At 40.3% G+C, this 23,432-nt stretch overlaps 4 non-coding genes and 86 pseudogenes across 4 annotated transcripts; all 90 read right to left on the reverse strand.

Annotated features, from left to right (window-relative positions):
- Window positions 1-2: 2 nt before the first annotated feature.
- On the reverse strand, window positions 3-121 carry LOC134894449 (5S ribosomal RNA; annotated as a pseudogene).
- Window positions 122-454: 333 nt separating this feature from the next.
- LOC134894918 (5S ribosomal RNA) lies at window positions 455-573 on the reverse strand (annotated as a pseudogene).
- A 107-nt stretch (window positions 574-680) lies between these two features.
- On the reverse strand, window positions 681-799 carry LOC134895720 (5S ribosomal RNA; annotated as a pseudogene).
- Window positions 800-906: 107 nt separating this feature from the next.
- Window positions 907-1,025, reverse strand: LOC134896366 (5S ribosomal RNA; annotated as a pseudogene).
- Window positions 1,026-1,129: 104 nt separating this feature from the next.
- LOC134893404 (5S ribosomal RNA) lies at window positions 1,130-1,248 on the reverse strand (annotated as a pseudogene).
- A 107-nt stretch (window positions 1,249-1,355) lies between these two features.
- On the reverse strand, window positions 1,356-1,474 carry LOC134893129 (5S ribosomal RNA; annotated as a pseudogene).
- Window positions 1,475-1,578: 104 nt separating this feature from the next.
- Window positions 1,579-1,697, reverse strand: LOC134894554 (5S ribosomal RNA; annotated as a pseudogene).
- A 327-nt stretch (window positions 1,698-2,024) lies between these two features.
- On the reverse strand, window positions 2,025-2,143 carry LOC134895000 (5S ribosomal RNA; annotated as a pseudogene).
- Window positions 2,144-2,476: 333 nt separating this feature from the next.
- LOC134896382 (5S ribosomal RNA) lies at window positions 2,477-2,595 on the reverse strand (annotated as a pseudogene).
- Window positions 2,596-2,702: 107 nt separating this feature from the next.
- Window positions 2,703-2,821, reverse strand: LOC134891580 (5S ribosomal RNA; annotated as a pseudogene).
- Window positions 2,822-2,926: 105 nt separating this feature from the next.
- On the reverse strand, window positions 2,927-3,045 carry LOC134897257 (5S ribosomal RNA; annotated as a pseudogene).
- A 104-nt stretch (window positions 3,046-3,149) lies between these two features.
- On the reverse strand, window positions 3,150-3,268 carry LOC134897351 (5S ribosomal RNA; annotated as a pseudogene).
- A 107-nt stretch (window positions 3,269-3,375) lies between these two features.
- LOC134894979 (5S ribosomal RNA) lies at window positions 3,376-3,494 on the reverse strand (annotated as a pseudogene).
- Window positions 3,495-3,601: 107 nt separating this feature from the next.
- LOC134896819 (5S ribosomal RNA) lies at window positions 3,602-3,720 on the reverse strand (annotated as a pseudogene).
- Window positions 3,721-3,827: 107 nt separating this feature from the next.
- Window positions 3,828-3,946, reverse strand: LOC134897732 (5S ribosomal RNA; annotated as a pseudogene).
- A 107-nt stretch (window positions 3,947-4,053) lies between these two features.
- Window positions 4,054-4,172, reverse strand: LOC134897499 (5S ribosomal RNA; annotated as a pseudogene).
- A 107-nt stretch (window positions 4,173-4,279) lies between these two features.
- Window positions 4,280-4,398, reverse strand: LOC134895084 (5S ribosomal RNA; annotated as a pseudogene).
- A 104-nt stretch (window positions 4,399-4,502) lies between these two features.
- LOC134896361 (5S ribosomal RNA) lies at window positions 4,503-4,621 on the reverse strand (annotated as a pseudogene).
- A 107-nt stretch (window positions 4,622-4,728) lies between these two features.
- LOC134895120 (5S ribosomal RNA) lies at window positions 4,729-4,847 on the reverse strand (annotated as a pseudogene).
- Window positions 4,848-4,954: 107 nt separating this feature from the next.
- On the reverse strand, window positions 4,955-5,073 carry LOC134897870 (5S ribosomal RNA; annotated as a pseudogene).
- Window positions 5,074-5,177: 104 nt separating this feature from the next.
- On the reverse strand, window positions 5,178-5,296 carry LOC134897316 (5S ribosomal RNA; annotated as a pseudogene).
- A 107-nt stretch (window positions 5,297-5,403) lies between these two features.
- On the reverse strand, window positions 5,404-5,522 carry LOC134895557 (5S ribosomal RNA; annotated as a pseudogene).
- A 106-nt stretch (window positions 5,523-5,628) lies between these two features.
- On the reverse strand, window positions 5,629-5,747 carry LOC134894762 (5S ribosomal RNA; annotated as a pseudogene).
- Window positions 5,748-5,854: 107 nt separating this feature from the next.
- On the reverse strand, window positions 5,855-5,973 carry LOC134894451 (5S ribosomal RNA; annotated as a pseudogene).
- Window positions 5,974-6,080: 107 nt separating this feature from the next.
- LOC134897633 (5S ribosomal RNA) lies at window positions 6,081-6,199 on the reverse strand (annotated as a pseudogene).
- Window positions 6,200-6,306: 107 nt separating this feature from the next.
- Window positions 6,307-6,425, reverse strand: LOC134896381 (5S ribosomal RNA; annotated as a pseudogene).
- A 107-nt stretch (window positions 6,426-6,532) lies between these two features.
- LOC134896701 (5S ribosomal RNA) lies at window positions 6,533-6,651 on the reverse strand (annotated as a pseudogene).
- Window positions 6,652-6,758: 107 nt separating this feature from the next.
- LOC134898349 (5S ribosomal RNA) lies at window positions 6,759-6,877 on the reverse strand (annotated as a pseudogene).
- A 107-nt stretch (window positions 6,878-6,984) lies between these two features.
- On the reverse strand, window positions 6,985-7,103 carry LOC134897729 (5S ribosomal RNA; annotated as a pseudogene).
- A 104-nt stretch (window positions 7,104-7,207) lies between these two features.
- LOC134894999 (5S ribosomal RNA) lies at window positions 7,208-7,326 on the reverse strand (annotated as a pseudogene).
- Window positions 7,327-7,433: 107 nt separating this feature from the next.
- LOC134898110 (5S ribosomal RNA) lies at window positions 7,434-7,552 on the reverse strand (annotated as a pseudogene).
- Window positions 7,553-7,883: 331 nt separating this feature from the next.
- Window positions 7,884-8,002, reverse strand: LOC134891453 (5S ribosomal RNA; annotated as a pseudogene).
- A 334-nt stretch (window positions 8,003-8,336) lies between these two features.
- Window positions 8,337-8,455, reverse strand: LOC134896368 (5S ribosomal RNA; annotated as a pseudogene).
- A 107-nt stretch (window positions 8,456-8,562) lies between these two features.
- On the reverse strand, window positions 8,563-8,681 carry LOC134896342 (5S ribosomal RNA; annotated as a pseudogene).
- Window positions 8,682-8,787: 106 nt separating this feature from the next.
- On the reverse strand, window positions 8,788-8,906 carry LOC134891822 (5S ribosomal RNA; annotated as a pseudogene).
- Window positions 8,907-9,013: 107 nt separating this feature from the next.
- On the reverse strand, window positions 9,014-9,132 carry LOC134896609 (5S ribosomal RNA; annotated as a pseudogene).
- A 333-nt stretch (window positions 9,133-9,465) lies between these two features.
- LOC135064327 (5S ribosomal RNA) lies at window positions 9,466-9,584 on the reverse strand. The gene has a single exon (XR_010250636.1). It is a non-coding gene; the product is annotated as a 5S ribosomal RNA (ribosomal RNA).
- A 107-nt stretch (window positions 9,585-9,691) lies between these two features.
- LOC134891279 (5S ribosomal RNA) lies at window positions 9,692-9,810 on the reverse strand (annotated as a pseudogene).
- Window positions 9,811-10,143: 333 nt separating this feature from the next.
- On the reverse strand, window positions 10,144-10,262 carry LOC134895577 (5S ribosomal RNA; annotated as a pseudogene).
- A 331-nt stretch (window positions 10,263-10,593) lies between these two features.
- LOC134895660 (5S ribosomal RNA) lies at window positions 10,594-10,712 on the reverse strand (annotated as a pseudogene).
- A 107-nt stretch (window positions 10,713-10,819) lies between these two features.
- Window positions 10,820-10,938, reverse strand: LOC134897690 (5S ribosomal RNA; annotated as a pseudogene).
- Window positions 10,939-11,045: 107 nt separating this feature from the next.
- LOC134897532 (5S ribosomal RNA) lies at window positions 11,046-11,164 on the reverse strand (annotated as a pseudogene).
- A 104-nt stretch (window positions 11,165-11,268) lies between these two features.
- Window positions 11,269-11,387, reverse strand: LOC134895918 (5S ribosomal RNA; annotated as a pseudogene).
- A 107-nt stretch (window positions 11,388-11,494) lies between these two features.
- Window positions 11,495-11,613, reverse strand: LOC134896465 (5S ribosomal RNA; annotated as a pseudogene).
- A 333-nt stretch (window positions 11,614-11,946) lies between these two features.
- On the reverse strand, window positions 11,947-12,065 carry LOC134896380 (5S ribosomal RNA; annotated as a pseudogene).
- Window positions 12,066-12,169: 104 nt separating this feature from the next.
- On the reverse strand, window positions 12,170-12,288 carry LOC134894834 (5S ribosomal RNA; annotated as a pseudogene).
- A 107-nt stretch (window positions 12,289-12,395) lies between these two features.
- On the reverse strand, window positions 12,396-12,514 carry LOC134898201 (5S ribosomal RNA; annotated as a pseudogene).
- A 107-nt stretch (window positions 12,515-12,621) lies between these two features.
- Window positions 12,622-12,740, reverse strand: LOC134888341 (5S ribosomal RNA; annotated as a pseudogene).
- Window positions 12,741-12,848: 108 nt separating this feature from the next.
- Window positions 12,849-12,967, reverse strand: LOC134893127 (5S ribosomal RNA; annotated as a pseudogene).
- A 107-nt stretch (window positions 12,968-13,074) lies between these two features.
- Window positions 13,075-13,193, reverse strand: LOC134897258 (5S ribosomal RNA; annotated as a pseudogene).
- A 104-nt stretch (window positions 13,194-13,297) lies between these two features.
- Window positions 13,298-13,416, reverse strand: LOC134894470 (5S ribosomal RNA; annotated as a pseudogene).
- A 107-nt stretch (window positions 13,417-13,523) lies between these two features.
- Window positions 13,524-13,642, reverse strand: LOC134897063 (5S ribosomal RNA; annotated as a pseudogene).
- A 107-nt stretch (window positions 13,643-13,749) lies between these two features.
- On the reverse strand, window positions 13,750-13,868 carry LOC134895290 (5S ribosomal RNA; annotated as a pseudogene).
- Window positions 13,869-13,975: 107 nt separating this feature from the next.
- Window positions 13,976-14,094, reverse strand: LOC134894207 (5S ribosomal RNA; annotated as a pseudogene).
- A 105-nt stretch (window positions 14,095-14,199) lies between these two features.
- LOC134892343 (5S ribosomal RNA) lies at window positions 14,200-14,318 on the reverse strand (annotated as a pseudogene).
- A 107-nt stretch (window positions 14,319-14,425) lies between these two features.
- On the reverse strand, window positions 14,426-14,544 carry LOC134897347 (5S ribosomal RNA; annotated as a pseudogene).
- Window positions 14,545-14,875: 331 nt separating this feature from the next.
- LOC134891454 (5S ribosomal RNA) lies at window positions 14,876-14,994 on the reverse strand (annotated as a pseudogene).
- A 107-nt stretch (window positions 14,995-15,101) lies between these two features.
- Window positions 15,102-15,221, reverse strand: LOC134897514 (5S ribosomal RNA; annotated as a pseudogene).
- A 107-nt stretch (window positions 15,222-15,328) lies between these two features.
- LOC134897780 (5S ribosomal RNA) lies at window positions 15,329-15,447 on the reverse strand (annotated as a pseudogene).
- Window positions 15,448-15,554: 107 nt separating this feature from the next.
- LOC134895656 (5S ribosomal RNA) lies at window positions 15,555-15,673 on the reverse strand (annotated as a pseudogene).
- A 107-nt stretch (window positions 15,674-15,780) lies between these two features.
- LOC134891823 (5S ribosomal RNA) lies at window positions 15,781-15,899 on the reverse strand (annotated as a pseudogene).
- A 107-nt stretch (window positions 15,900-16,006) lies between these two features.
- LOC134896610 (5S ribosomal RNA) lies at window positions 16,007-16,125 on the reverse strand (annotated as a pseudogene).
- Window positions 16,126-16,458: 333 nt separating this feature from the next.
- LOC135064328 (5S ribosomal RNA) lies at window positions 16,459-16,577 on the reverse strand. Its single transcript, XR_010250637.1, has one exon. It is a non-coding gene; the product is annotated as a 5S ribosomal RNA (ribosomal RNA).
- A 107-nt stretch (window positions 16,578-16,684) lies between these two features.
- Window positions 16,685-16,803, reverse strand: LOC134892779 (5S ribosomal RNA; annotated as a pseudogene).
- Window positions 16,804-17,136: 333 nt separating this feature from the next.
- On the reverse strand, window positions 17,137-17,255 carry LOC134896034 (5S ribosomal RNA; annotated as a pseudogene).
- Window positions 17,256-17,586: 331 nt separating this feature from the next.
- On the reverse strand, window positions 17,587-17,705 carry LOC134896951 (5S ribosomal RNA; annotated as a pseudogene).
- A 107-nt stretch (window positions 17,706-17,812) lies between these two features.
- Window positions 17,813-17,931, reverse strand: LOC134897691 (5S ribosomal RNA; annotated as a pseudogene).
- Window positions 17,932-18,038: 107 nt separating this feature from the next.
- On the reverse strand, window positions 18,039-18,157 carry LOC134897533 (5S ribosomal RNA; annotated as a pseudogene).
- A 104-nt stretch (window positions 18,158-18,261) lies between these two features.
- LOC134893016 (5S ribosomal RNA) lies at window positions 18,262-18,380 on the reverse strand (annotated as a pseudogene).
- A 107-nt stretch (window positions 18,381-18,487) lies between these two features.
- On the reverse strand, window positions 18,488-18,607 carry LOC134896979 (5S ribosomal RNA; annotated as a pseudogene).
- Window positions 18,608-18,714: 107 nt separating this feature from the next.
- LOC134893725 (5S ribosomal RNA) lies at window positions 18,715-18,833 on the reverse strand (annotated as a pseudogene).
- A 107-nt stretch (window positions 18,834-18,940) lies between these two features.
- On the reverse strand, window positions 18,941-19,059 carry LOC134898178 (5S ribosomal RNA; annotated as a pseudogene).
- A 107-nt stretch (window positions 19,060-19,166) lies between these two features.
- LOC134895834 (5S ribosomal RNA) lies at window positions 19,167-19,285 on the reverse strand (annotated as a pseudogene).
- A 107-nt stretch (window positions 19,286-19,392) lies between these two features.
- On the reverse strand, window positions 19,393-19,511 carry LOC134895721 (5S ribosomal RNA; annotated as a pseudogene).
- Window positions 19,512-19,638: 127 nt separating this feature from the next.
- Window positions 19,639-19,757, reverse strand: LOC134897661 (5S ribosomal RNA; annotated as a pseudogene).
- A 105-nt stretch (window positions 19,758-19,862) lies between these two features.
- Window positions 19,863-19,981, reverse strand: LOC134895297 (5S ribosomal RNA; annotated as a pseudogene).
- Window positions 19,982-20,086: 105 nt separating this feature from the next.
- Window positions 20,087-20,205, reverse strand: LOC134892564 (5S ribosomal RNA; annotated as a pseudogene).
- A 107-nt stretch (window positions 20,206-20,312) lies between these two features.
- LOC134894197 (5S ribosomal RNA) lies at window positions 20,313-20,432 on the reverse strand (annotated as a pseudogene).
- Window positions 20,433-20,541: 109 nt separating this feature from the next.
- Window positions 20,542-20,660, reverse strand: LOC134893726 (5S ribosomal RNA; annotated as a pseudogene).
- A 107-nt stretch (window positions 20,661-20,767) lies between these two features.
- On the reverse strand, window positions 20,768-20,886 carry LOC134896294 (5S ribosomal RNA; annotated as a pseudogene).
- Window positions 20,887-20,993: 107 nt separating this feature from the next.
- LOC134895761 (5S ribosomal RNA) lies at window positions 20,994-21,112 on the reverse strand (annotated as a pseudogene).
- Window positions 21,113-21,219: 107 nt separating this feature from the next.
- LOC134896376 (5S ribosomal RNA) lies at window positions 21,220-21,339 on the reverse strand (annotated as a pseudogene).
- Window positions 21,340-21,445: 106 nt separating this feature from the next.
- On the reverse strand, window positions 21,446-21,564 carry LOC134893723 (5S ribosomal RNA; annotated as a pseudogene).
- Window positions 21,565-21,671: 107 nt separating this feature from the next.
- Window positions 21,672-21,790, reverse strand: LOC134897536 (5S ribosomal RNA; annotated as a pseudogene).
- Window positions 21,791-21,895: 105 nt separating this feature from the next.
- LOC135070650 (5S ribosomal RNA) lies at window positions 21,896-22,014 on the reverse strand. Its single transcript, XR_010256806.1, has one exon. It is a non-coding gene; the product is annotated as a 5S ribosomal RNA (ribosomal RNA).
- Window positions 22,015-22,121: 107 nt separating this feature from the next.
- On the reverse strand, window positions 22,122-22,240 carry LOC134894952 (5S ribosomal RNA; annotated as a pseudogene).
- A 107-nt stretch (window positions 22,241-22,347) lies between these two features.
- Window positions 22,348-22,466, reverse strand: LOC134898162 (5S ribosomal RNA; annotated as a pseudogene).
- A 105-nt stretch (window positions 22,467-22,571) lies between these two features.
- On the reverse strand, window positions 22,572-22,690 carry LOC134885215 (5S ribosomal RNA). Its single transcript, XR_010169335.1, has one exon. It is a non-coding gene; the product is annotated as a 5S ribosomal RNA (ribosomal RNA).
- Window positions 22,691-22,797: 107 nt separating this feature from the next.
- Window positions 22,798-22,916, reverse strand: LOC134897017 (5S ribosomal RNA; annotated as a pseudogene).
- A 333-nt stretch (window positions 22,917-23,249) lies between these two features.
- On the reverse strand, window positions 23,250-23,368 carry LOC134892918 (5S ribosomal RNA; annotated as a pseudogene).
- Between the last annotated feature and the right edge of the window lie 64 nt (window positions 23,369-23,432).

The raw sequence follows: 23,432 nt of genomic DNA on the forward strand, positions 1-23,432 counted from the left end.
CATACCTACACCACCTTGTATTCCCAGGTGGTCTACCATCCAAGTACTAACCAGGCCCAATACTGCTTTGCTTCCAAGATCAGATGAGATTGGGCGTAACCAGTGTGGTGTGGCTGTAGATGAGCTTTGTGGTTTATTTTAGAACTTTTCTACTTCTAACTACTGGTACATAAATAAATAAGTTTGAAAATGGAATGCATCAACAGAACTGTGTTGGCAGTATAAAAATAACTACAGAGGCTTGCATTCACATGTATTCTCCCATCCAAGTACTAACCAGACCCAACACTGCTTAGCTTCCAAGATCAGATGAAATTGGACGTAACCAGTGTGGTGTGGCTGTAGATGAGCTTTGTGGTTTATTTTAGAACTTTTCTACTTCTAACTACTGGTACATAAATGAATAAGTTCGAAAATGGAATGCATCAACAGAACGGTGTTGGCAGTATAAAAATACCTACAGCAGCTTGTATTTCCAGGTGGTCTCCCATCCAAGTACTAACCAGAACCAACACTGCTTAGCTTCCAAAATCAGATGAGATTGGGCGTATCCAGTGTGGTGTGGCTGTAGATGAGCTTTATGGTTTCTGTTAGAACTTTTCTACTTCTAACTACTGGTACATAAATGAATAAGTGTGAAAATGGAATGCATCAACAGAACGGTGTTTGCAGTATAAAAATACCTACAGCAGCTTGTATTTCCAGGTGGTCTCCCATCCAAGTACTAACCAGGCTCAACACTGCTTAGCTTCCAAGATCAGATGAGATTAGGGGTAACCAGTGTGGTGTGGCTGTAGATGAGCGTTGTGGTTTCTGTTAGAACTTGTCTACTTCTAACTACTGGTACATAAATGAATATGTTTGAAAATGGATTGCATCAACAGAACCGTGCTGTCAGTATAAAAATACCTACACCACCTTTTATTCCCAGGTGGTATCCCATCCAAGCACTAACCAGGTCCAATACTGCTTAGTTTCCAAGATCAGATGAGATTGGGTGTATCCAGTGTGGTATGGCTGTAGATGAGCTATGTGGTTCTGTTAGAGCTTTTCTACTTCTAACTACTGGTATAAAAGAATAAGTTTGAAAATGTAATTCATCAACAGAACGGTGTTGGCAGTATAAAAATACCTACGGCACCTTGTATTCCCAGGTGGTCTACCATCCAAGTACTAACCAGGTCCAATACTGCTTTGCTTCCAAGATCAGATGAGATTGGGCGTAACCAGTGTGGTATGGCTGTAGATGAGCTTTGTGGTTTATTTTAGAACTTTTCTACTTCTAACTACTGGTACATAAATGAATAAGTTTGAAAATGGAATGCATCAACAGAACGGTGTTGGCAGTATAAAAATACCTACAGCAGCTTGTATTTCCAGGTGGTCTCCCATCCAAGTACTAAACAGGACAAACACTGCTTAGCTTCCAAGATCAGATGAGATTGGGTGTATCCAGTGTGGTACGGCTGTAGATGAGCTATGTGGTTCTGTTAGAGCTTTTCTACTTCTAACTACTGGTATAAAAGAATAAGTTTGAAAATGTAATTCATCAACAGAACGGTGTTGGCAGTATAAAAATACCTACAGCACCTTGTATTCCCAGGTGGTATCCCATCCAAGCACTAACCAGGTCCAATACTGCTTAGTTTCCAAGATCAGATGAGATTGGGTGTATCCAGTGTGGTACGGCTGTAGATGAGCTATGTGGTTCTGTTAGAGCTTTTCTACTTCTAACTACTGGTATAAAAGAATAAGTTTGAAAATGGATTGCATCAACACAACCGTGCTGTCAGTATAAGAATACCTACACCACCTATTATTCCCAGGTGGTATCCCATCCAAGCACCAATCAGGTCCAATACTGCTTATTTTCCAAGATCAGATGAGATTGGATGTATCCAGTGTGGTACGTCTGTAGATGAGCTATGTGGTTCTGTTAGAGCTTTTCTACTTCTAACTACTGGTATAAAAGAATAAGTTTGAAAATGTAATTCATCAACAGAACGGTGTTGGCAGTATAAAAATAACTACAGTGCCTTGCATTCACAGGTGGTCTCCCATCCAAGTACTAACCAGACCCAACACTGCTTAGCTTCCAAGATCAGATGAGACTGGGCGTAACCAGTGTGGTGTGGCTGTAGATGAGCTTTGTGGTTTATTTTAGAACTTTTCTACTTCTAACTACTGGTACATAAATGAATAAGTTTGAAAATGGAATGCATCAACAGAACGGTGTTGGCAGTATAAAAATAACTACATCACCTTGTATTACCAGGTGGTCTCCCATTCAAGGACTAACCATGCCCAACACTGCTTAGCTTCCAAGAGCAGATGAGATTAGGCGTATCCAGCGTGGTGTGGCTGTATGTGAGCTTTGTGGTTTCTGTTAGAACTTTTCTACTTCTAACTACTGCTACATAAATGAATAAGTTTGAAAATGGAATGCATCAACAGAACGGTGTTGGCAGTATAATAATACCTACAGCACCTTGTATTCTGAGGTGGTCTCCCAACCAAGTACTAACCAGACACAACACTGCTTAGCTTCTAAGATCAGATGGGATTGGGCGTAACCAGTGTAGTGTGGCTGTAGATGAGCTTTGTGGTTTCTGTTAGAACTTTTCTACTTCTAACTACTGGTACATAAATGAATAAGTTTGAAAATGGAATACATCAACAGAACGGTGTTTGCAGTATAAAAATACCTACAGTACCTTGTATTTCCAGGTGGTCTCCCATCCAAGTACTAACCAGGCCCAACACTGCTTAGCTTCCAAGATCAGATGAGATTAGGGGTAACCAGTGTGGTGTGGCTGTAGATGAGCGTCGTGGTTTCTGTTAGAACTTTTCTACTTCTAACTACTGGTACATAAATTAATGTTTGAAAATGGATTGCATCAACAGAACCGTGCTGTCAGTATAAAAATACCTACACCACCTTTTATTCCCAGGTGGTATCCCATCCAAGCACTAACCAGGTCCAATACTGCTTAGTTTCCAAGATCAGATGAGATTGGGTGTATCCAGTGTGGTACGGCTGTAGATGAGCTATGTGGTTCTGTTAGAGCTTTTCTACTTCTAACTACTGGTATAAAAGATTAAGTTTGAAAATGTAATTCATCAACAGAACGGTGTTGGCAGTATAAAAATACCTACGGCACCTTGTATTCCCAGGTGGTCTCCCATCCAAGTACTAACCAGGCACAATACTGCTTTGCTTCAAAGATCAGATGAGACTGGGCGTAACCAGTGTGGTGTGGCTGTAGATGAGCTTTGTGGTTTATTTTAGAACTTTTCTACTTCTAACTACTGGTACATAAATGAATAAGTGTGAAAATGGAATGCAACAACAGAACGGTGTTGGCAGTATAAAAATACCTACACCACCTTGTATTCCCAGGTGGTCTACCATCGAAGTACTAACCAGGCCCAATACTGCTTTGCTTCCAAGATCAGATGAGATTGGGCGTAACCAGTGTGGTGTGGCTGTAGATGAGCTTTGTGGTTTATTTTAGAACTTTTCTACTTCTAACTACTGGTACATAAATAAATAAGTTTGAAAATGGAATGCATCAACAGAACTGTGTTGGCAGTATAAAAATAACTACAGAGGCTTGCATTCACAGGTGGTCTCCCATCCAAGTACTAACCAGACCCAACACTGCTTAGTTTCCAAGATCAGATGAGATTGGGCGTAACCAGTGTGGTGTGGCTGTAGATGAGCTTTGTGGTTTATTTTAGAACTTTTCTACTTCTAACTACTGGTACATAAATGAATAAGTTTGAAAATGGAATGCATCAACAGAACGGTGTTGGCAGTATAAAAATAACTACAGTACCTTGTATTACCAGGTGGTCTCCCATCCAAGAACTAACTAAGCCCAACACTGCTTAGCTTCCAAGATTGGATGAGTTTAGGCGTATCCAGTGTGGTGTGGCTGTAGATGAGCTTTGTGGTTTCTGTTAGAACTTTTCTACTTCTAACTACTGGTACATAAATGAATACGTTTGAAAATGGAATGCATCAACAGAATGGTGTTGGCAGTATAAAAATACCTACAGCACCTTGCATTCCCAGGTGGTTTCCCATCCAAGTGCTAACCAGACCCAACACTGCTTAGCTTCCAAAATCAGATGAGATTGGGCGTAACCAGTGTGGTGCAGCTGTTGATGAGCTTTGTAGTTTCTGTTAGAACTTTTCTACTTCTAACTACTGGTACATAAATAAATATGTTTGAAAATGGATTGCATCAACAGAACCGTGCTGTCAGTATAAAAATACCTACAGCACCTTTTATTTCCAGGTGGTCTCCCATCCAAGCACTAACCAGGTCCAATACTGCTTATCTTCCAAGATCAGATGAGATTGGGTGTATCCAGTGTGGTACGGCTGTAGATGAGCTATGTGGTTCTGTTAGAGCTTTTCTACTTCTAACTACTGGTATAAAAGAATAAGTTTGAAAATGTAATTCATTAACAGAACGGTGTTGGCAGTATAAAAATACCTACAGCACCTTGTATTCCCAGGTGGTCTACCATCCAAGTACTAAACAGGCCCAATACTGCTCTGCTTCCAAGATCAGATGAGATTGGGCGTAACCAGTGTGGTGTGCCTGTAGATGAGCTTTGTGGTTTATTTTAGAACTTTTCTACTTCTAACTACTGGTACATAAATAAATAAGTTTGAAAATGGAATGCATCAACAGAACGGTGTTTGCAGTATAAAAATACCTACAGCACCTTGTATTTGCAGGTGGTCTCCCATGCAAGTACTATCCAGGCCCAACACTGCTTAGCTTCCAAGATCAGATGAGATTAGGGGTAACCAGTGTGGAGTGGCTGTAGATGAGCGTTGTAGTTTCTGTTAGAACTTTTCTACTTCTAACTACTGGTACATAAATGAATATGTTTGAAAATGGATTGCATCAACAGAACCATGCTGTCAGTATAAAAATACCTACACCACCTTTTATTCCCAGGTGGTATCCCATCCAAGCACTAACCAGGTCCAATACTGCTTAGTTTCCAAGATCAGATGAGATTGGGTGTATCCAGTGTGGTTCGGCTGTAGATGAGCTATGTGGTTCTGTTAGAGCTTTTCTACTTCTAACTACTGGTATAAAAGAATAAGTTTGAAAATGTAATTCATCAACAGAACGGTGTTGGCAGTATAAAAATACCTACGGCACCTTGTATTCCCAGGGGGTCTACCATCCAAGTACTAACCAGGACCAACGTTGCTTAGCTTCCAAGATCAGACGAGATTGAGCGTAACCAGTATGGTGTGGCTGTAGATGAGCTGTGTGGTTTCTGTTAGAACTTTTCTAATTCTAACTACTGGTACATAAATGAATAAGTTTGAAAATGGAATACATCAACAGAACGGTGTTGGCAGTATAAAAATGCCTACAGCACCTTGTATTTCAAGGTGGTTTCCCATCCAAGTACTAACCAGGACCAACACTGCTTAGCTTCCAAAATCAGATGAGATTGGGCGTATCCAGTGTGGTGTGGCTGTAGATGAGCTTTGTGGTTTCTGTTAGAACTTGTCTACTTCTAACTACTGGTACATAAATGAATAAGTTTGAAAATGGAATGCATCAACAGAACGGTGTTGGCAGTATAAAATACCTACAGCAGCTTGTATTTCCAGGTGGTCTCCCATCCAAGTACTAACCAGGACCAACACTGCTTAGCTTCCAAGATCAGACGAGATTGAGCGTAACCAGTGTGGTGTGGCTGTAGATGAGCTTTGTGGTTTCTGTTAGAACTTTTCTACTTCTAACTACTGGTACATAAATGAATAAGTGTGAAAATGGAATGCAACAACAGAACGGTGTTGGCAGTATAAAAATACCTACACCACCTTGTATTCCCAGGTGGTCTACCATCCAAGTACTAACCAGGCCCAATACTGCTTTGCTTCCAAGATCAGATGAGATTGGGCGTAACCAGTGTGGTGTGGCTGTAGATGAGCTTTGTGGTTTATTTTAGAACTTTTCTACTTCTAACTACTGGTACATAAATAAATAAGTTTGAAAATGGAATGCATCAACAGAACTGTGTTGGCAGTATAAAAATAACTACAGAGGCTTGCATTCACAGGTGGTCTCCCATCCAAGTACTAACCAGACCCAACACTGCTTAGCTTCGAAGATCGGATGAGTTTAGGCATATCCAGTGTGGTGTGGCTGTAGATGAGCTTTGTGGTTTCTGTTAGAACTTTTCTACTTCTAACTACTGGTACATAAATGAATACGTTTGAAAATGGAATGCATCAACAGAACGGTGTTGGCAGTATAAAAATAACTACAGCACCTTGTATTACCAGGTGGTCTCCCATCCAAGAACAAACCAGGCCCAACACTGCTTAGCTTCCAAGATCAGATGAGTTTAGGCATATCCAGTGTGGTGTGGCTGTAGATGAGCTTTGTGGTTTCTATTAGAACTTTTCTACTTCTAACTACTGGTACATAAATGAATACGTTTGAAAATGGAATGCATCAACAGAACGGTGTTGGCAGTATAAAAATACCTACAGCACCTTGCATTCCCAGGTGGTTTCCCGTCCAAGTGCTAACCAGACCCAACACTGCTTAGCTTCCAAAATCAGATGAGATCGGGCGTAACCAGTGTGGTGTGGCTGTAGATGAGCTTTTTTGTTTTTGTTAGAACTTTTCTACTTCTAACTACTGGTACATAAATGAATACGTTTGAAAATGGAATGCATCAACAGAACAATGTTGGCAGTATAATTATACCTACTGCACCTTGTATTTCCAGGTGGTCTCCCATCAAAGTACTAACCAGGACCAACACTGCTTAGCTTCCAAGATCGGATGAGACTAGTGGTATCCAGTGTGGTGCAGCTGTTGATGAGCTTTGTAGTTTCTGTTAGAACTTTTCTACTTCTAACTACTGGTACATAAATAAATATGTTTGAAAATGGATTGCATCAACAGAACCGTGCTGTCAGTATAAAAATACCTACAGGACCTTTTATTTCCAGGTGGTCTCCCATCCAAGCACTAACCAGGTCCAATACTGCTTAGTTTCCAAGATCAGATGAGATTGGGTGTATCCAGTGTGGTACGGCTGTAGATGAGCTATGTGGTTCTGTTAGAGCTTTTCTACTTCTAACTACTTGTATAAAAGAATAAGTTTGAAAATGTAATTCATCAACAGAACGGTGTTGGCAGTATAAAAATACCTACAGCACCTTGTATTCCCAGGTGGTCTCCCATACAAGTGCTAACCAGGCCCAATACTGCTTCGCTTCCAAGATCAGATGAGATTGGGCATATCCAGTGTGGTGTGGCTGTAGATGAGCTTTGTTGTTTCTGTTAGAGCTTTTCTACTTCTTTCTACTGGTACATAAATGAATAAATTGGAAAATGGAATACATCAACAGAACGGTGTTGGCAGTATAAAAATACCTACAGCACCTTGTATTTCCAGGTGGTTTCCCAACCAAGTACTAACCAGGACCAAGACTGCTTAGCTTCCAAGATAAGATGAGATTGGGCGTAACTAGTGTGGTGTGGCTGTAGATGAGCTTTGTGGTTTCTGTTAGAACTTTTCTACTTCTTACTACTGGTACATAAATGAATAAGTTTGAAAATGGATTGCATCAACAGAACCGTGCAGTCAGTATAAAAATACCTACAGCACTTTTTATTCCCAGGTGATATCCCATCCAAGCACTAACCAGGTCCAATACTGCTTAGCTTCCAAGATCAGACGAGATTGGGTGTAACCAGTATGCTGCAACTGTAGATGAGCTATGTGGTTTCTGTTAGAGCTTTTCTACTTCTAACTACTGGTATAAAAGAATAAGTTTGAAAATGTAATTCATCAACAGAACGGTGTTGGCAGTATAAAAATACCTACAGCACCTCGTATTCCCAGGTGGTCTCCCATCCAAGTACTAACCAAGCCCAATACTGCTTCGCTTCCAAGATCAGATGAGATTTGGCGTATCCAGTGTGGTGTGGCTGTAGATTAGATTTGTTGTTTCTGTTAGAGCTTTTCTACTTCTAACTACTGGTAGATAAATTAATAAGTTTGAAAATGGAATACATAAACAGAACGGTTTTGGCAGTATAAAAATACCTATAGCACCTTGTATTCTGAGGTGGTCTCCCATCCAAGCACTAACCAGGCCCTAATACTGCTTAGCGTCCAAGATCAGATAAGATTGGGAGTAACCAGTGTGGTGTAGCTGTAGATGAGCTTTGTGGTTTCTGTTAGAACTTTTCTACTTCTAACTACTGGTACATAAATGAATAAGTTTGAAAAAGGAATGCATCAACAAAACGGTGTTGGCAGTATAAAAATACCTACAGCATCTTGTATTTCCAGGTGGTCTCCCACCCAAGTACTAACCAGGACCAACACTGCTTAGCTTTCAAGATCAGATGAAATTGGGCGTAACCAGTGTTGTATGGCTGTAGATGAGCTTTGTGGTTTCTGTTAGAACTTTTCTACTTCTAACTACTGGTACATAAATGAATAAGTTTGAAAATTGAATGCATCAACAGAACGAAGTTGGCAGTACAAAAATACCTACAGCACCTTATATTTCCAGGTGGTCACCCATTGAAATACTAACCAGGCCCCACACTGCTTAGCTTCCAATATCGGAGGAGATTAGGCGTATCCAGTGTGGTGTGGCTGTAAAAGAGTTTGTGTTTTCTGTTAGAACTTTTCTACTTCTAACTACTGGTACATAAATGAATATGTTTGAAAATGGAATGCATCAACATAACGGTATTGGCAGTATAAAAATACCTACAGCACCTCGTATTTCCAGGTGGTTTCCCATCCAAGTACTAACCAGGCCCAACACTGCTTAGCTTCCAAGATCGGATGAGATTAGGCGTATCTAGTGTGGTGTGGCTGTAAATGAGCTTTGTGTTTTCTGTTAGAACTTTTCTATTTCTAAATACTGGTACATAAATGATTAAGTTTGAAAATGGAATGCATCAACAGAACGGTGTTGGCAGTATAAAAATACCTACAGCACCTTGTATATCCAGGTGGTCTCCCATCCAAGTACTAACCAGATCCAACACTACTTAGCTTTCAAGATCGGATGAGATTAAGGGTATACAGTGTGGTGTGGCTGTAGATGAGCTTTGTGGTTTTTGTTAGAACTTTTCTACTTCTTACTACTGGTACATAAATGAATAAGTTTGAAAATAGATTGCATCAACAGAACCGTGTTGTCAGTATTAAAATACCTACACCACCTTTTATTCCCAGGTGGTCTCCCATCCAAGCACTAACCAGGTCCAATACTGCTTAGCTTCCAAGATCAGATGAGCTTGGGCGTAACCAGTGTGGTGTGGATTAGATGAGCTTTGTGGTTTCTGTTAGAACTTTTCTACTTCTAACTACTGGTACATAAATGAATAAGTGTGAAAATGGAATGCATCAACAGAACGGTGTTGGCAGTATAAAAAATATCTACAGCACCTTGTATTCCCAGGTGGTCTCCCATCCCAGTACTAACCAGACCCAACACTGCTTAGCTTCCAAGATCAGATGAGATTGGGCGTAACCAGTGTGGTGTGGCTGTAGATGAGCTTTGTTGTTTTTGTTAGAACTTTTTTACTTCTAACTACTGGTACATAAATGAATAAGTTTGAAAATGGAATGCATCAACAGAACGATGTTGGCAGTATAAAATTACTTACAGCACCTTGTATTTCCAGGTGGTCTCCCATCCAAGTACTAACCAGGCCCAACACTGCTTAGCTTCCAAGATCGGATGAGATTAGGCGTATCCAGTGTTGTGTGGCTGTAAATGAGCTTAGTGTTTTCTGTTAGAACTTTTCTACTTCTAACTACTGGTACATAAATGAATAAGTTTGAAAATAGAATGCATCAACAGAACGGTGTTGGCAGTATAAAAATACCTACATCACCTTGTATTCTGAGGTGGTCTCCCATCCAAGTACTAAACATGCCCTAATACTGCTTAGTTTCCAAGATCAGATGAGATTGGGCGTAAACAGTGTGGTGTGGATTAGATGAGCTTTGTGGTTTCTGTTAGAACTTTTCTACTTCTAACTACTGGTACATTAATGAATAAGTTTGAAAATTGAATGCATCAACAGAACGAAGTTGGCAGTACAAAAATACCTACAGCACCTTATATTTCCAGGTGGTCTCCCATTGAAATACTAACCAGGCCCAACACTACTTAGCTTCCAATATCGGATGAGATTAGGCGTATCCAGTGTGGTGTGGCTGTAAACGAGTTTGTGTTTTCTGTTAGAACTTTTCTACTTCTAACTACTGGTACATAAATGAATATGTTTGAAAATGGATTGCATCAACAGAACCGTGCTAGCAGTATTAAAATACCTACTGCACCTTTTATTCCCAGGTGGTCTCCCATCCAAGCTCTAACCAGGTCCAATACTGCTTAGCTTCCAAGATCAGATGAGCTTGGGCGTAACCAGTGTGGTGTGGATTAGATGAGCTTTTTGGTTTCTGTTAGATCTTTTCTACTTCTAACTACTGGTACATAAATTAATAAGTTTGAAAATGGAATGCATCAACAGAATGGTGTTGGCAGTATAAAAATACCTACAGCACCCTGTGATTCCAGGTGGTCTCCCAACCAAGTACTAACCAGGCCTAACACTGCTTAGCTTCCAAGATCGGATGAGATTAAGCGTATCCAGTGTGGTGTGGCTGTAGATGAGTATTGTGGTTTCTATTAGAACTTTTCTACTTCTAACTACTGGTACATAAATGAATATGTTTGAAAATGGATTGCATCAACAGAAGCGTGCTAGCAGTATAAAAATACCTACAGCAACTTTTATTCCCAGGTGGTCTCCCATCTAAGCACTAACCAGTTCCAATACTGCTTAGCTTCCAAGATCAGATGAGTTTGGGTGTATCCAGTGTGGTGCGCCTGTAGATGAGCTTTGTGGTTTCTGTTAGAACTTTTCTACTTCTAACTACTGGTACATAAATGAACAAGTTTGAAAATGGAATGCATCAACAGAACGGTGTTGGCAGTATAAAAATACCTATAGCACCTTGTATTTCCAGGTGGTCTCCCATCCAAGTACTAACCAGGACCAAGACTGCTTAGCTTCCAAGATCGGATGAGATTAAGCGTATCCAGTGTGGTGTGGGTGTAGATGAGCGTTGTGGTTTCTGTTAGAGCTTTTCTACTAACCACTGGTACATAAATGAATAAGTTTGAAAATGTAATTCATCAACAGAACGGTGTTGGCAGTATTAAAATAACTACAGCACCTTGTATTCCCAGGTGTTCTCCCATCCAAGTACTAACCAGGCCCAATACTGCTTCACTTCCAAGATCAGATGAGATTGGGTATATCTAGTGTGGTACAGCTGTAAATGAGCTATGTGGTTTCTGTTAGAACTTTTCTTCTTCTAACTACTGGTACATAAATGAATACGTTTGAAAATGGAATGCATCAACAGAACGGTGTTGGCAGTATAAAAATACCTACAGCACCTTGCATTCCCAGGTGGTTTCCCATCCAAGTGCTAACCAGACCCAACACTGCTTTGCTTCCAAAATCAGATGAGATCGGGCGTAACCAGTGTGGTGTGGCTGTAGATGAGCTTTTTTGTTTTTGTTAGAACTTTTCTACTTCTAACTACTGGTACATAAATGAATACGTTTGAAAATGGAATGCATCAACAGAACAATGTTGGCAGTATAATAATACCTACTGCACCTTGTATTTCCAGGTGGTCTCCCATCAAAGTACTAACCAGGACCAACACTGTTTAGCTTCCAAGATCGGATGAGACTAGTGGTATCCAGTGTGGTGCAGCTGTTGATGAGCTTTGTAGTTTCTGTTAGAACCTTTCTACTTCTAACTACTGGTACATAAATAAATATGTTTGAAAATGGATTGCATCAACAGAACCGTGCTGTCAGTATAAAAATACCTACAGCACCTTTTATTTCCAGGTGGTCTCCCATCCAAGCACTAACCAGGTCCAATACTGCTTAGCTTCTAAGATCAGATGAGATTAGGTGTATCCAGTGTGGTGCGGCTATAGATGAGCTATGTGGTTCTGTTAGAGCTTTTCTACTTCTAACTACTGGTATAAAAGAATAAGTTTGAAAATGTAATTCATCAACAGAACGGTGTTGGCAGTATAAAAATACCTACAGCACCTTGTATTCCCAGGTGGTCTACCATCCAAGTACTAAACAGGCCCAATACTGCTCTGCTTCCAAGATCAGATGAGATTGGGCGTAACCAGTGTGGTGTGGCTGTAGATGAGCTTTGTGGTTTATTTTAGAACTTTTCTACTTCTAACTACTGGTACATAAATGAATAAGTTTGAAAATGGAATGCATCAATAGAACGGTGTTGGCAGTATAAAAATAACTGCAGCACCTTGTATTACCAGGTGGTCTCCCATCCAAGGACTAACCATGCCCAACACTGCTTAGCTTCCAAGATCGGATGAGATTAGGCGTATCCAGCGTGGTGTTGCTGTGGATGAGCTTTGTGGTTTCTGTTAGAACTTTTCTACTTCTAACTACTGGTACATAAATGAATAAGTTTGAAAATGGAATGCATCAACAGAACGGTGTTGGCAGTATAATAATACCTACAGCACCTTGTATTCTGAGGTGGTCTCCCAACCAAGTACTAACCAGACCCAACACTGCTTAGCTTCCAAGATCAGATGAGATTGGGCGTATCCAGTGTGGTGTGGCTGTAGATGAGCTTTGTGGTTTCTGTTAGAACTTTTCTACTTCTAACTACTGGTACATAAATGAATACGTTTTTAAAATGGAATGCATCAACAGAACGGTGTTGGCAGTATAAAAATACCTACAGCAGCTTGTATTTCCAGGTGGTCTCCCATCCAAGTACTAACCAGGCCCAACACTGCTTAGCTTCCAAGATCAGATGAGATTAGGGATAACCAGTGTGGTATGGCTGTAGATGAGCTTTGTGGTTTCTGTTAGAACTTTTCTACTTCTAACTACTGGTACATAAATGAATATGTTTGAAAATGGATTGCATCAACAGAACCGTGCTGTCAGTATAAAAATACCTACACCACCTTTTATTCCCAGGTGGTATCCCATCCAAGCACTAACCAGGTCCAATACTGCTTAGTTTCCAAGATCAGATGAGATTGGGTGTATCCAGTGTGGTACGGCTGTAGATGAGCTATGTGGTTCTGTTAGAGCTTTTCTACTTCTAACTACTGGTATAAAAGAATAAGTTTGAAAATGTAATTCATCAACAGAACGGTGTTGGCAGTATAAAAATACCTACAGCACCTTGTGTTCCCAGGTGGTCTACCATCCAAGTACTAACCAGGCCCAATACTGCTTTGCTTCTAAGATCAGATGAGATTGGGCGTAACCAGTGTGGTGTGGCTGTAGATGAGCGTTGTGGTTTATTTTAGAACTTTTCTACTTCTAACTACTGGTACATAAATAAACAAGTTTGAAAATGGAATGCATCAACAGAACGGTGTTGGCAGTATAAAAATAACTACAGCACCTTGTATTACCAGGTGGTCTCCCATCCAAGAACTAACCAGGTCCAACACTGCTTAGCTTCCAAGATTGGATGAGTTTAGGCGTATCCAGTGTGGTGTGGCTGTAGATGAGCTTTGTGGTTTCTGTTAGAACTTTTCTACTTCTAACTACTGGTACATAAATGAATAATTTTGAAAATGGAATGCATCAACAGAACGGTGTTGGCAGTATAAAAATACCTACAGCACCTTGCATTCCCAGGTGGTTTCCCATCCAAGTGCTAACCAGACCCAACACTGCTTAGCTTCCAAAATCAGATGAGATTGGGCGTAACCAGTGTGGTGTGGCTGTAGATGAGCTTTGTTGTTTTTGTTAGAACTTTTCTACTTCTAACTACTGGTACATAAATGAATACGTTTGAAAATGGAATGCATCAAAAGAACGATGTTGGCAGTATAATAATACCTACTGCACCTTGTATTTCCAGGTGGTCTCCCATCAAAGTACTAACCAGGACCAACACTGCTTAGCTTCCAAGATCAGATGAGATTGGGTGTATCCAGTGTGGTGCGGCTATAGATGAGCTATGTGGTTTCTGTTAGAGCTTTTCTACTTCTAACTACTTGTATAAAAGAATAAGTTTGAAAATGTAATTCATCAACAGAACGGTGTTGGCAGTATAAAAATACCTACAGCACCTTGTATTCCCAGGTGGTCTCCCATACAAGTGCTAATAAGGCCCAATACTGCTTCGCTTCCAAGATCAGATGAGATTGGGCGTATCCAGTGTGGTGTGGCTGTAGATGAGCTTTGTTGTTTCTGTTAGAGCTTTTCTACTTCTAACTACTGGTACATAAATGAATAAATTGGAAAATGGAATACATCAACAGAACGGTGTTGGCAGTATAAAAATACCTACAGCACCTTGTATTTCCAGGTGGTTTCCCAACCAAGTACTAACCAGGACCAAGACTGCTTAGCTTCCAAGATAAGATGAGATTGGGCGTAACCAGTGTGGTGTGGCTGTAGATGAGCTTTGTGGTTTCTGTTAGAACTTTTCTACTTCTTACTACTGGTACATAAATGAATAAGTTTGAAAATGGATTGCATCAACAGAACCGTGCAGTCAGTATAAAAATACCTACAGCACTTTTTATTCCCAGGTGATATCCCATCCAAGCACTAACCAGGTCCAATACTGCTTAGCTTCCAAGATCAGACGAGATTGGGTGTAACCAGTATGCTGCAACTGTAGATGAGCTATGTGGTTTCTGTTAGAGCTTTTCTACTTCTAACTACTGGTATAAAAGAATAAGTTTGAAAATGTAATTCATCAACAGAACGGTGTTGGCAGTATAAAAATACCTACAGCACCTCGTATTCCCAGGTGGTCTCCCATCCAAGTACTAACCAAGCCCAATACTGCTTCGCTTCCAAGATCAGATGAGATTTGGCGTATCCAGTGTGGTGTGGCTGTAGATTAGATTTGTTGTTTCTGTTAGAGCTTTTCTACTTCTAACTACTGGTAGATAAATTAATAAGTTTGAAAATGGAATACATCAACCGAACGGTTTTGGCAGTATAAAAATACCTACAGCACCTTGTATTCTGAGGTGGTCTCCCATCCAAGCACTAACCAGGCCCTAATACTGCTTAGCTTCTAAGATCAGATGAGATTGGGCATATCCAGTGTGGTGTGGCTGTAGATGAGCTTTGTAGTTTCTGTTAGTGTTTTTCTACTTCTAACTGCTGGTACATAAATGAATAAGTGTGAAAATGGAATGCATCAACAGAACGGTGTTGGCAGTATAAAAACACCTACAGCGCCTTGCATTCCAAGGTGGTCTCCCATCCAAGTACTATCCAGACCAAACACTGCTTAGCGTCCAAGATCAGATAAGATTGGGCGTAACCAGTGTGGTGTAGCTGTAGATGAGCTTTGTGGTTTCTGTTAGAACTTTTCTACTTCTAACTACTGGTACATAAATGAATAAGTTTGAAAAAGGAATGCATCAACAAAACGGTGTTGGCAGTATAAAAATACCTACAGCACCTTGTATTTCCAGGTGGTCTCCCACCCAAGTACTAACCAGGACCAACACTGCTTAGCTTTCAAGATCAGATGAAATTGGGCGTAACCAGTGTTGTATGGCTGTAGATGAGCTTTGTGGTTTCTGTTAGAACTTTTCTACTTCTAACTACTGGTACATAAATGAATAAGTTTGAAAATGGAATGCATCAACATAACGGTATTGGCAGTATAAAAATACCTACAGCACCTCGTATTTCCAGGTGGTTTCCCATCCAAGTACTAACCAGGCCCAACACTGCTTAGCTTCCAAGATCGGATGAGATTAGGCGTATCTAGTGTGGTGTGGCTGTAAATGAGCTTTGTGTTTTCTGTTAGAACTTTTCTATTTCTAACTACTGGTACATAAATGATTAAGTTTGAAAATGGAATGCATCAACAGAACGGTGTTGGCAGTATAAAAATACCTACAGCACCTTGTATATCCAGGTGGTCTCCCATCCAAGTACTAACCAGATCCAACACTACTTAGCTTTCAAGATCGGATGAGATTAAGGGTATACAGTGTGGTGTGGCTGTAGATGAGCTTTGTGGTTTCTGTTAGAACTTTTCTACTTCTAACTACTGGTACATAAATGAATAAGTTTGAAAATAGATTGCATCAACAGAACCGTGCTGTCAGTATTAAAATACCTACACCACCTTTTATTCCCAGGTGGTCTCCCATCCAAGCACTAACCAGGTCCAATACTGCTTAGCTTCCAAGATCAGATGAGCTTGGGCGTAACCAGTGTGGTGTGGATTAGATGAGCTTTGTGGTTTCTGTTAGAACTTTTCTACTTCTAACTACTGGTACATAAATGAATAAGTGTGAAAATGGAATGCATCAACAGAACGGTGTTGGCAGTATAAAAAATATCTACAGCACCTTGTATTCCCAGGTGGTCTCCCATCCCAGTACTAACCAGACCCAACACTGCTTAGCTTCCAAGATCAGATGAGATTGGGCGTAACCAGTGTGGTGTGGCTGTAGATGAGCTTTGTTGTTTTTGTTAGAACTTTTTTACTTCTAACTACTGGTACATAAATGAATAAGTTTGAAAATGGAATGCATCAACAGAACGATGTTGGCAGTATAAAATTACCTACAGCACCTTGTATTTCCAGGTGGTCTCCCATCCAAGTACTAACCAGGCCCAACACTGCTTAGCTTCCAAGATCGGATGAGATTAGGCGTATCCAGTGTTGTGTGGCTGTAAATGAGCTAAGTGTTTTCTGTTAGAACTTTTCTACTTCTAACTACTGGTACATAAATGAATAAGTTTGAAAATAGAATGCATCAACAGAACGGTGTTGGCAGTATAAAAATACCTACATCACCTTGTATTCTGAGGTGGTCTCCCATCCAAGTACTAAACATGCCCTAATACTGCTTAGTTTCCAAGATCAGATGAGATTGGGCGTAAACAGTGTGGTGTGGATTAGATGAGCTTTGTGGTTTCTGTTAGAACTTTTCTACTTCTAACTACTGGTACATTAATGAATAAGTTTGAAAATTGAATGCATCAACAGAACGAAGTTGGCAGTACAAAAATACCTACAGCACCTTATATTTCCAGGTGGTCTCCCATTGAAATATTAACCAGGCCCAACACTGCTTAGCTTCCAATATCGGATGAGATTAGGCGTATCCAGTGTGGTGTGGCTGTAAACGAGTTTGTGTTTTCTGTTAGAACTTTTCTACTTCTAACTACTGGTACATAAATGAATATGTTTGAAAATGGATTGCATCAACAGAACCGTGCTGGCAGTATAAAAATACCTACTGCACCTTTTATTCCCAGGTGGTCTCCCATCCAAGCTCTAACCAGGTCCAATACTGCTTAGCTTCCAAGATCAGAGGAGCTTGGGCGTAACCAGTGTGGTGTGGATTAGATGAGCTTTTTGGTTTCTGTTAGATCTTTTCTACTTCTAACTACTGGTACATAAATTAATAAGTTTGAAAATGGAATGCATCAACAGAATGGTGTTGGCAGTATAAAAATACCTACAGGGCCCTGTGATTCCAGGTGGTCTCCCATCCAAGTACTAACCAGGCCTAACACTGCTTAGCTTCCAAGATCGGATGAGATTAAGCGTATCCAGTGTGGTGTGGCTGTAGATGAGTATTGTGGTTTCTATTAGAACTTTTCTACTTCTAACTACTGGTACATAAATGAATATGTTTGAAAATGGATTGCATCAACAGAAGCGTGCTAGCAGTATAAAAATACCTACAGCAACTTTTATTCCCAGGTGGTCTCCCATCTAAGCACTAACCAGTTCCAATACTGCTTAGCTTCCAAGATCAGATGAGTTTGGGTGTATCCAGTGTGGTGCGCCTGTAGATGAGCTTTGTGGTTTCTGTTAGAACTTTTCTACTTCTAACTACTGGTACATAAATGAACAAGTTTGAAAATGGAATGCATCAACAGAACGGTGTTGGCAGTATAAAAATACCTATAGCACCTTGTATTTCCAGGTGGTCTCCCATCCAAGTACTAACCAGGACCAAGACTGCTTAGCTTCCAAGATCGGATGAGATTAAGCGTATCCAGTGTGGTGTGGGTGTAGATGAGCGTTGTGGTTTCTGTTAGAGCTTTTCTACTAACCACTGGTACATAAATGAATAAGTTTGAAAATGTAATTCATCAACAGAACGGTGTTGGCAGTATTAAAATAACTACAGCACCTTGTATTCCCAGGTGGTCTCCCATCCAAGTACTAACCAGGCCCAATACTGCTTCACTTCCAAGATCAGATGAGATTGGGTATATCTAGTGTGGTACAGCTGTAAATGAGCTATGTGGTTTCTGTTAGAACTTTTCTACTTCTAACTACTGGTACATAAATGAATAAGTTTGAAAATGGAATGCATCAACAGAACGGTGTTGGCAGTATAAAAATACCTACAGCACCTTGTATTCTGAGGTGGTCTCTCATCCAAGTACTAACCAGGCCCTAATACTGCTTAGCTTCCAAAATCAGATGAGATTGGGTGTATCCAATGTAGTGTGGCTGTAGATGAACTTTTTCGTTTCTGTTAGTGCTTTTCTACTTCTAACTACTGGTACATACATGAATAAATGTGAAAATGGAATGCATCAACAGAACGGTGTTGGCAGTATAAAAATACCTACAGCACCTTGTATTTCCAGGTGGTCTCCCATCCAAGTACTAACCAGACCCAACACTGCTTAGCTTCCAAGATTGGATGAGATTAGGGGCATCCAGTGTGGTGTGGCTGTAGATGAGCTTTGTGGTTTCTGTTAGAACTTTTCTACTTCTAACTACTGGTACATAAATGAACACGTTTGAAAATGGAATGCATCAACAGAACGGTGTTGGCAGTATAAAAATACCTACAGCACCTTGTATTTTTAGGTGGTCTCCCATCCAAGTACTAACCAGGCCCAACACTGCTTAGTTTCCAAGCTCAGATGATATTAGGCGTATACAGTATGGTGTGGCTATAGTTGAGTTTTATGGTTTCTGTTAGAACTTTTCTACTTCTAACTACTGCTACATAAATGAATATGTTTAAAAATGGATTGCATCAACAGAACGGTGTTGGCAGTATAAAAATACCTACAGCACCTTGTATTTCTAGGTGGTCTCCCATCCAAGTACTAATCAGGACCAACACTGTTTAGCTTCCAAGATTAGATGAGATTGGGCGTATCCAATGTGGTGTGGCTGTAGATGAGTGCTGTGGTTTCTGTTAGAACTTTTCTACTTCTAACTACTGGTACATAAATGAACAAGTTTGAAAATGGAATGCATCAACAGAACGGTGTTGGCAGTATAAAAATACCTACAGCACCTTGTATTTTTAGGTGGTCTCCCATCCAAGTACTAACCAGGCCCAACACTGCTTAGTTTCCAAGATCAGATGAGATTAGGCGTATCCAGTGAGGTGTTGCTGTAGTTGAGTTTTATGGTTTCTGTTAGAACTTTTCTACTTCTTACTACTGCTACATAAATGAATATGTTTAAAAATGGACTGCATCAACAGAACCGTGATAGCAGTATAAAAATACCCACAGCAGTATAAAAATACCTACAGCACCTTGTATTCCCAGGTGGTCTCCCATCTAAGCAGTAACCAGGTCCAATACTGCTTAGCTTCCAAGATCAGATGAGATTGGGTGTATCTATTGTGGTACAGCTGTAAATGAGCTATGTGGTTTCTGTTAGAGCTTTTCTACTTCTAACTACTGGTATAAAAGAATAAGTTTGAAAAAGTAATTCCTCAACAGAATGGTGTTGGCAGTACAAAAATACCTACAGCACCTTGTATTCCCAGGTGGTCTCCCATCTAAGCACTAACCAGGTCCAATACTGCTTAGCTTCCAAGATCAGATGAGATTGGGTGTATCTAGTGTGGTACAGCTGTAAATGAGCTATGTGGTTTCTGTTAGCGCTTTTCTACTTCTAACTACTGGTATAAAAGAATAAGTTTGAAAATGTAATTCCTCAACAGAACGGTGTTGGCAGTACAAAAATACCTACAGCACCTTGTATTCCCAGGTGGTCTACCATCCAAGTACTAACCAGGCCCAATATTGCTTCGCTTCCAAGATCAGATGAGATTGGGCGTATCCAGTGTGGTGTGGCTGTAGATGAGCTTTGTTGTTTCTGTTAGAGCATTTCTACTTCTAACTACTGGTACATAAATGAATAAGTTTGAAAATGGAATGCATCAACAGAACGGTGTTGGCAGTATTAAAATACCTACAGCACCTTGTATTCTGAGGTGGTCTCCCATCCAAGTACTAACCAGGCCCTAATACTGCTTAGCTTCCAAAATCAGATGAGATTGGGTGTATCCAATGTAGTATGGCTGTAGATTTTTTTGTTTTTGTTTCTGTTAGTGCTTTTCTACTTCTAACTACTGGTACATAAATAAATAAATGTGAAAATGGAATGCATCAACAGAACGGTGTTGGCAGTATAAAAATACCTACAGCACCTTGTATTTCCAGGTGGTCTCCCATCCAAGTACTAACCAGACCCAACACTGCTTAGCTTCCAAGATTGGATGAGATTAGGGGCATCCAGTGTGGTGTGGCTGTAGATGAGCTTTGTGGTTTCTGTTAGAACTTTTCTACTTCTAACTACTGGTACATAAATGAATAAGTTTGAAAATGGAATGCATCAACAGAACGGTGTTGGCAGTATAAAAATACCTACAGCACCTTGTATTTCTAGGTGGTCTCCCTTCCAAGTACTAACCAGAACCAACACTGCTTAGCTTCCAAGATCAGATGAGATTTGGCGTATCCAGTGTGGTGTGGCTGTAGATGAGCTATGTGGTTTCTGTTAGAGGTTTTCTACTTCTAACTACTGGTACATAAATGAATAAGTTTGAAAATGGAATGCATCAACAGAACGGTGTTGGCAGTATAGTAATACCTACAGCACCTTGTATTCTGAGGTGGTCTCCAATCCAAGTACTAACCAGGCCCAACACTGCTTAGCTTCCAAGATCAGATGAGATTAGGCATAACCAGTGTGGTGTAACTGTAGATGAGTTTTTTGGTTTCTGTTAGAACTTTTCTACTTCTAACTACTGGTACATAAATGAATAAGTTTGAAAATGGAATGCATCAACAGAACGGTGTTGGCAGTATAAAAATACCTACAGCACCTTGTATTCTGAGGTGGTCTCTCATCCAAGTACTAACCAGGCCCTAATACTGCTTAGCTTCCAAAATCTGATGAGATTGGGTGTATCCAGTGTAGTGTGGCTGTAGATTTTTTTTTTGTTTCTGTTAGTGCTTTTCTACTTCTAACTACTGGTACATAAATAAATAAATGTGAAAATGGAATGCATCAACAGAACGGTGTTGGCAGTATAAAAATACCTACAGCACCTTGTATTTCCAGGTGGTCTCCCATCCAAGTACTAACCAGACCCAACACTGCTTAGCTTCCAAGATTGGATGAGATTAGGGGCATCCAGTGTGGTGTGGCTGTAGATGAGCTTTGTGGTTTCTGTTAGAACTTTTCTACTTCTAACTACTGGTACATAAATGAATAAGTTTGAAAATGGAATGCATCAACAGAACGGTGTTGGCAGTATAAAAATACCTACAGCATCTTGTATTTCCAGGTGGTCTCCCATCCAAGTACTAACCAGGACCAATACTGCTTAGCTACCAAGATCAGATGACATTGGGCGTAACCAGTGTGGTGTGGCTGTAGATGAGCTTTGTGGTTTCTGTTAGAACTTTTCTACTTCTAACTACTGGTATAAAAGAATAATTTTGAAAATGTAATTCATCAACAGAACGGTGTTGGCAGTATAAAAATACCTACAGCACCTTGTATTCCCAGGTGGTCTCCCATCCAAGTACTAACCAGGCCCAATACTGCTTCGCTTCCAAGATCAGATGAGATTGGGCGTATCCAGTGTGGTGTGGCTGTAGATGAGCTATGTGGTTTCTGTTAGAGGTTTTCTACTTCTAACTACTGGTACATAAATGAATAAGTTTGAAAATGGAATGCATCAACAGAACGGTGTTGGCAGTATAGTAATACCTACAGCACCTTGTATTCTGAGGTGGTCTCCAATCCAAGTACTAACCAGGCCCAACACTGCTTAGCTTCCAAGATCAGATGAGATTAGGCGTAACCAGTGTGGTGTAACTGTAGATGAGTTTTTTGGTTTCTGTTAGAACTTTTCTACTTCTAACTACTGGTACATAAATGAATAAGTTTGAAAATGGAATGCATCAACAGAACGGTGTTGGCAGTATAAAAATACCTACAGCATCTTGTATTTCCAGGTGGTCTCCCATCCAAGTACTAACCAGGACCAATACTGCTTAGCTACCAAGATCAGATGACATTGGGCGTAACCAGTGTGGTGTGGCTGTATATGAGCTTTGTGGTTTCTGTTAGAACTTTTCTACTTCTAACTACTGGTATAAAAGAATAATTTTGAAAATGTAATTCATCAACAGAATGGTGTTTTCAGTATAAAAATACCTACAGCACCTTGTATTCCCAGGTGGTCTCCCATCCAAGTACTAATCAGGCCCAATACTGCTTCGCTTCCAAGATCAGATGAGATTGGGCGTATCCAGTGTGGTGTGGCTGTAGATGAGCTTTGTTGTTTCTGTTAGAGCTTTTCTACTTCTAACTACTGGTACATAAATGAATAAGTGTAAAAAAGGAATGCATCAACAGAACGGTGTTGGCAGTATAAAAATACCTACAACGCCTTGCATTCCCAGGTGGTCTCCCATCCAAGTACTAACCAGGCCCAACACTGCTTAGCTTCCATGATCGGATGAGTTTAGGCGTATCCAGTGTGCTGTGGCTGTAGACGAGCTTTGTGGTTTCTGTTAGAACTTTTCTACTTCTTTCTGCTGGTACATAAATGAATAAGTTTGAAAATGGAATGTATCAACAGAACGGTGTTGGCAGTATAAAAATACTTATAGCACCTTGTATTTCCAGGTTGTCTCCCATCCAAGTACTAACCAGGACCAATACTGCTTAGCTACCAAGATCAGATGACATTGGGAGTATCCAGTGTGGTGTGGCTGTAGATGAGCTTTGTGTTTTCTGTTAGAACTTTTCTACTTCTAACTACTGGTACATAAATGAATAAGTTTGAAAATGGAATGCATCAACAGAACGGTGTGTGCAGTATAAAAATACCTACAGCACCTTATATTTCCAGGTGGTCTCCCATCCAAGTACTAATCGGGTCCAACACTGCTTAGCTTTCAAGATCAGATGAGATTAAGGGTATACAGTGTGGTGTGGCTGTAGATGAGCATTGTGGTTTCAGTTAGACCTTTTCTACTTCTAACTACTGGTACATAAATGAATATGTTT

The sequence above is a fragment of the Pseudophryne corroboree genome, chromosome 3 (genome assembly GCF_028390025.1).
Source record: "Pseudophryne corroboree isolate aPseCor3 chromosome 3, aPseCor3.hap2, whole genome shotgun sequence".
In the NCBI taxonomy this organism is placed as follows: Eukaryota; Metazoa; Chordata; class Amphibia; order Anura; family Myobatrachidae; genus Pseudophryne; species Pseudophryne corroboree.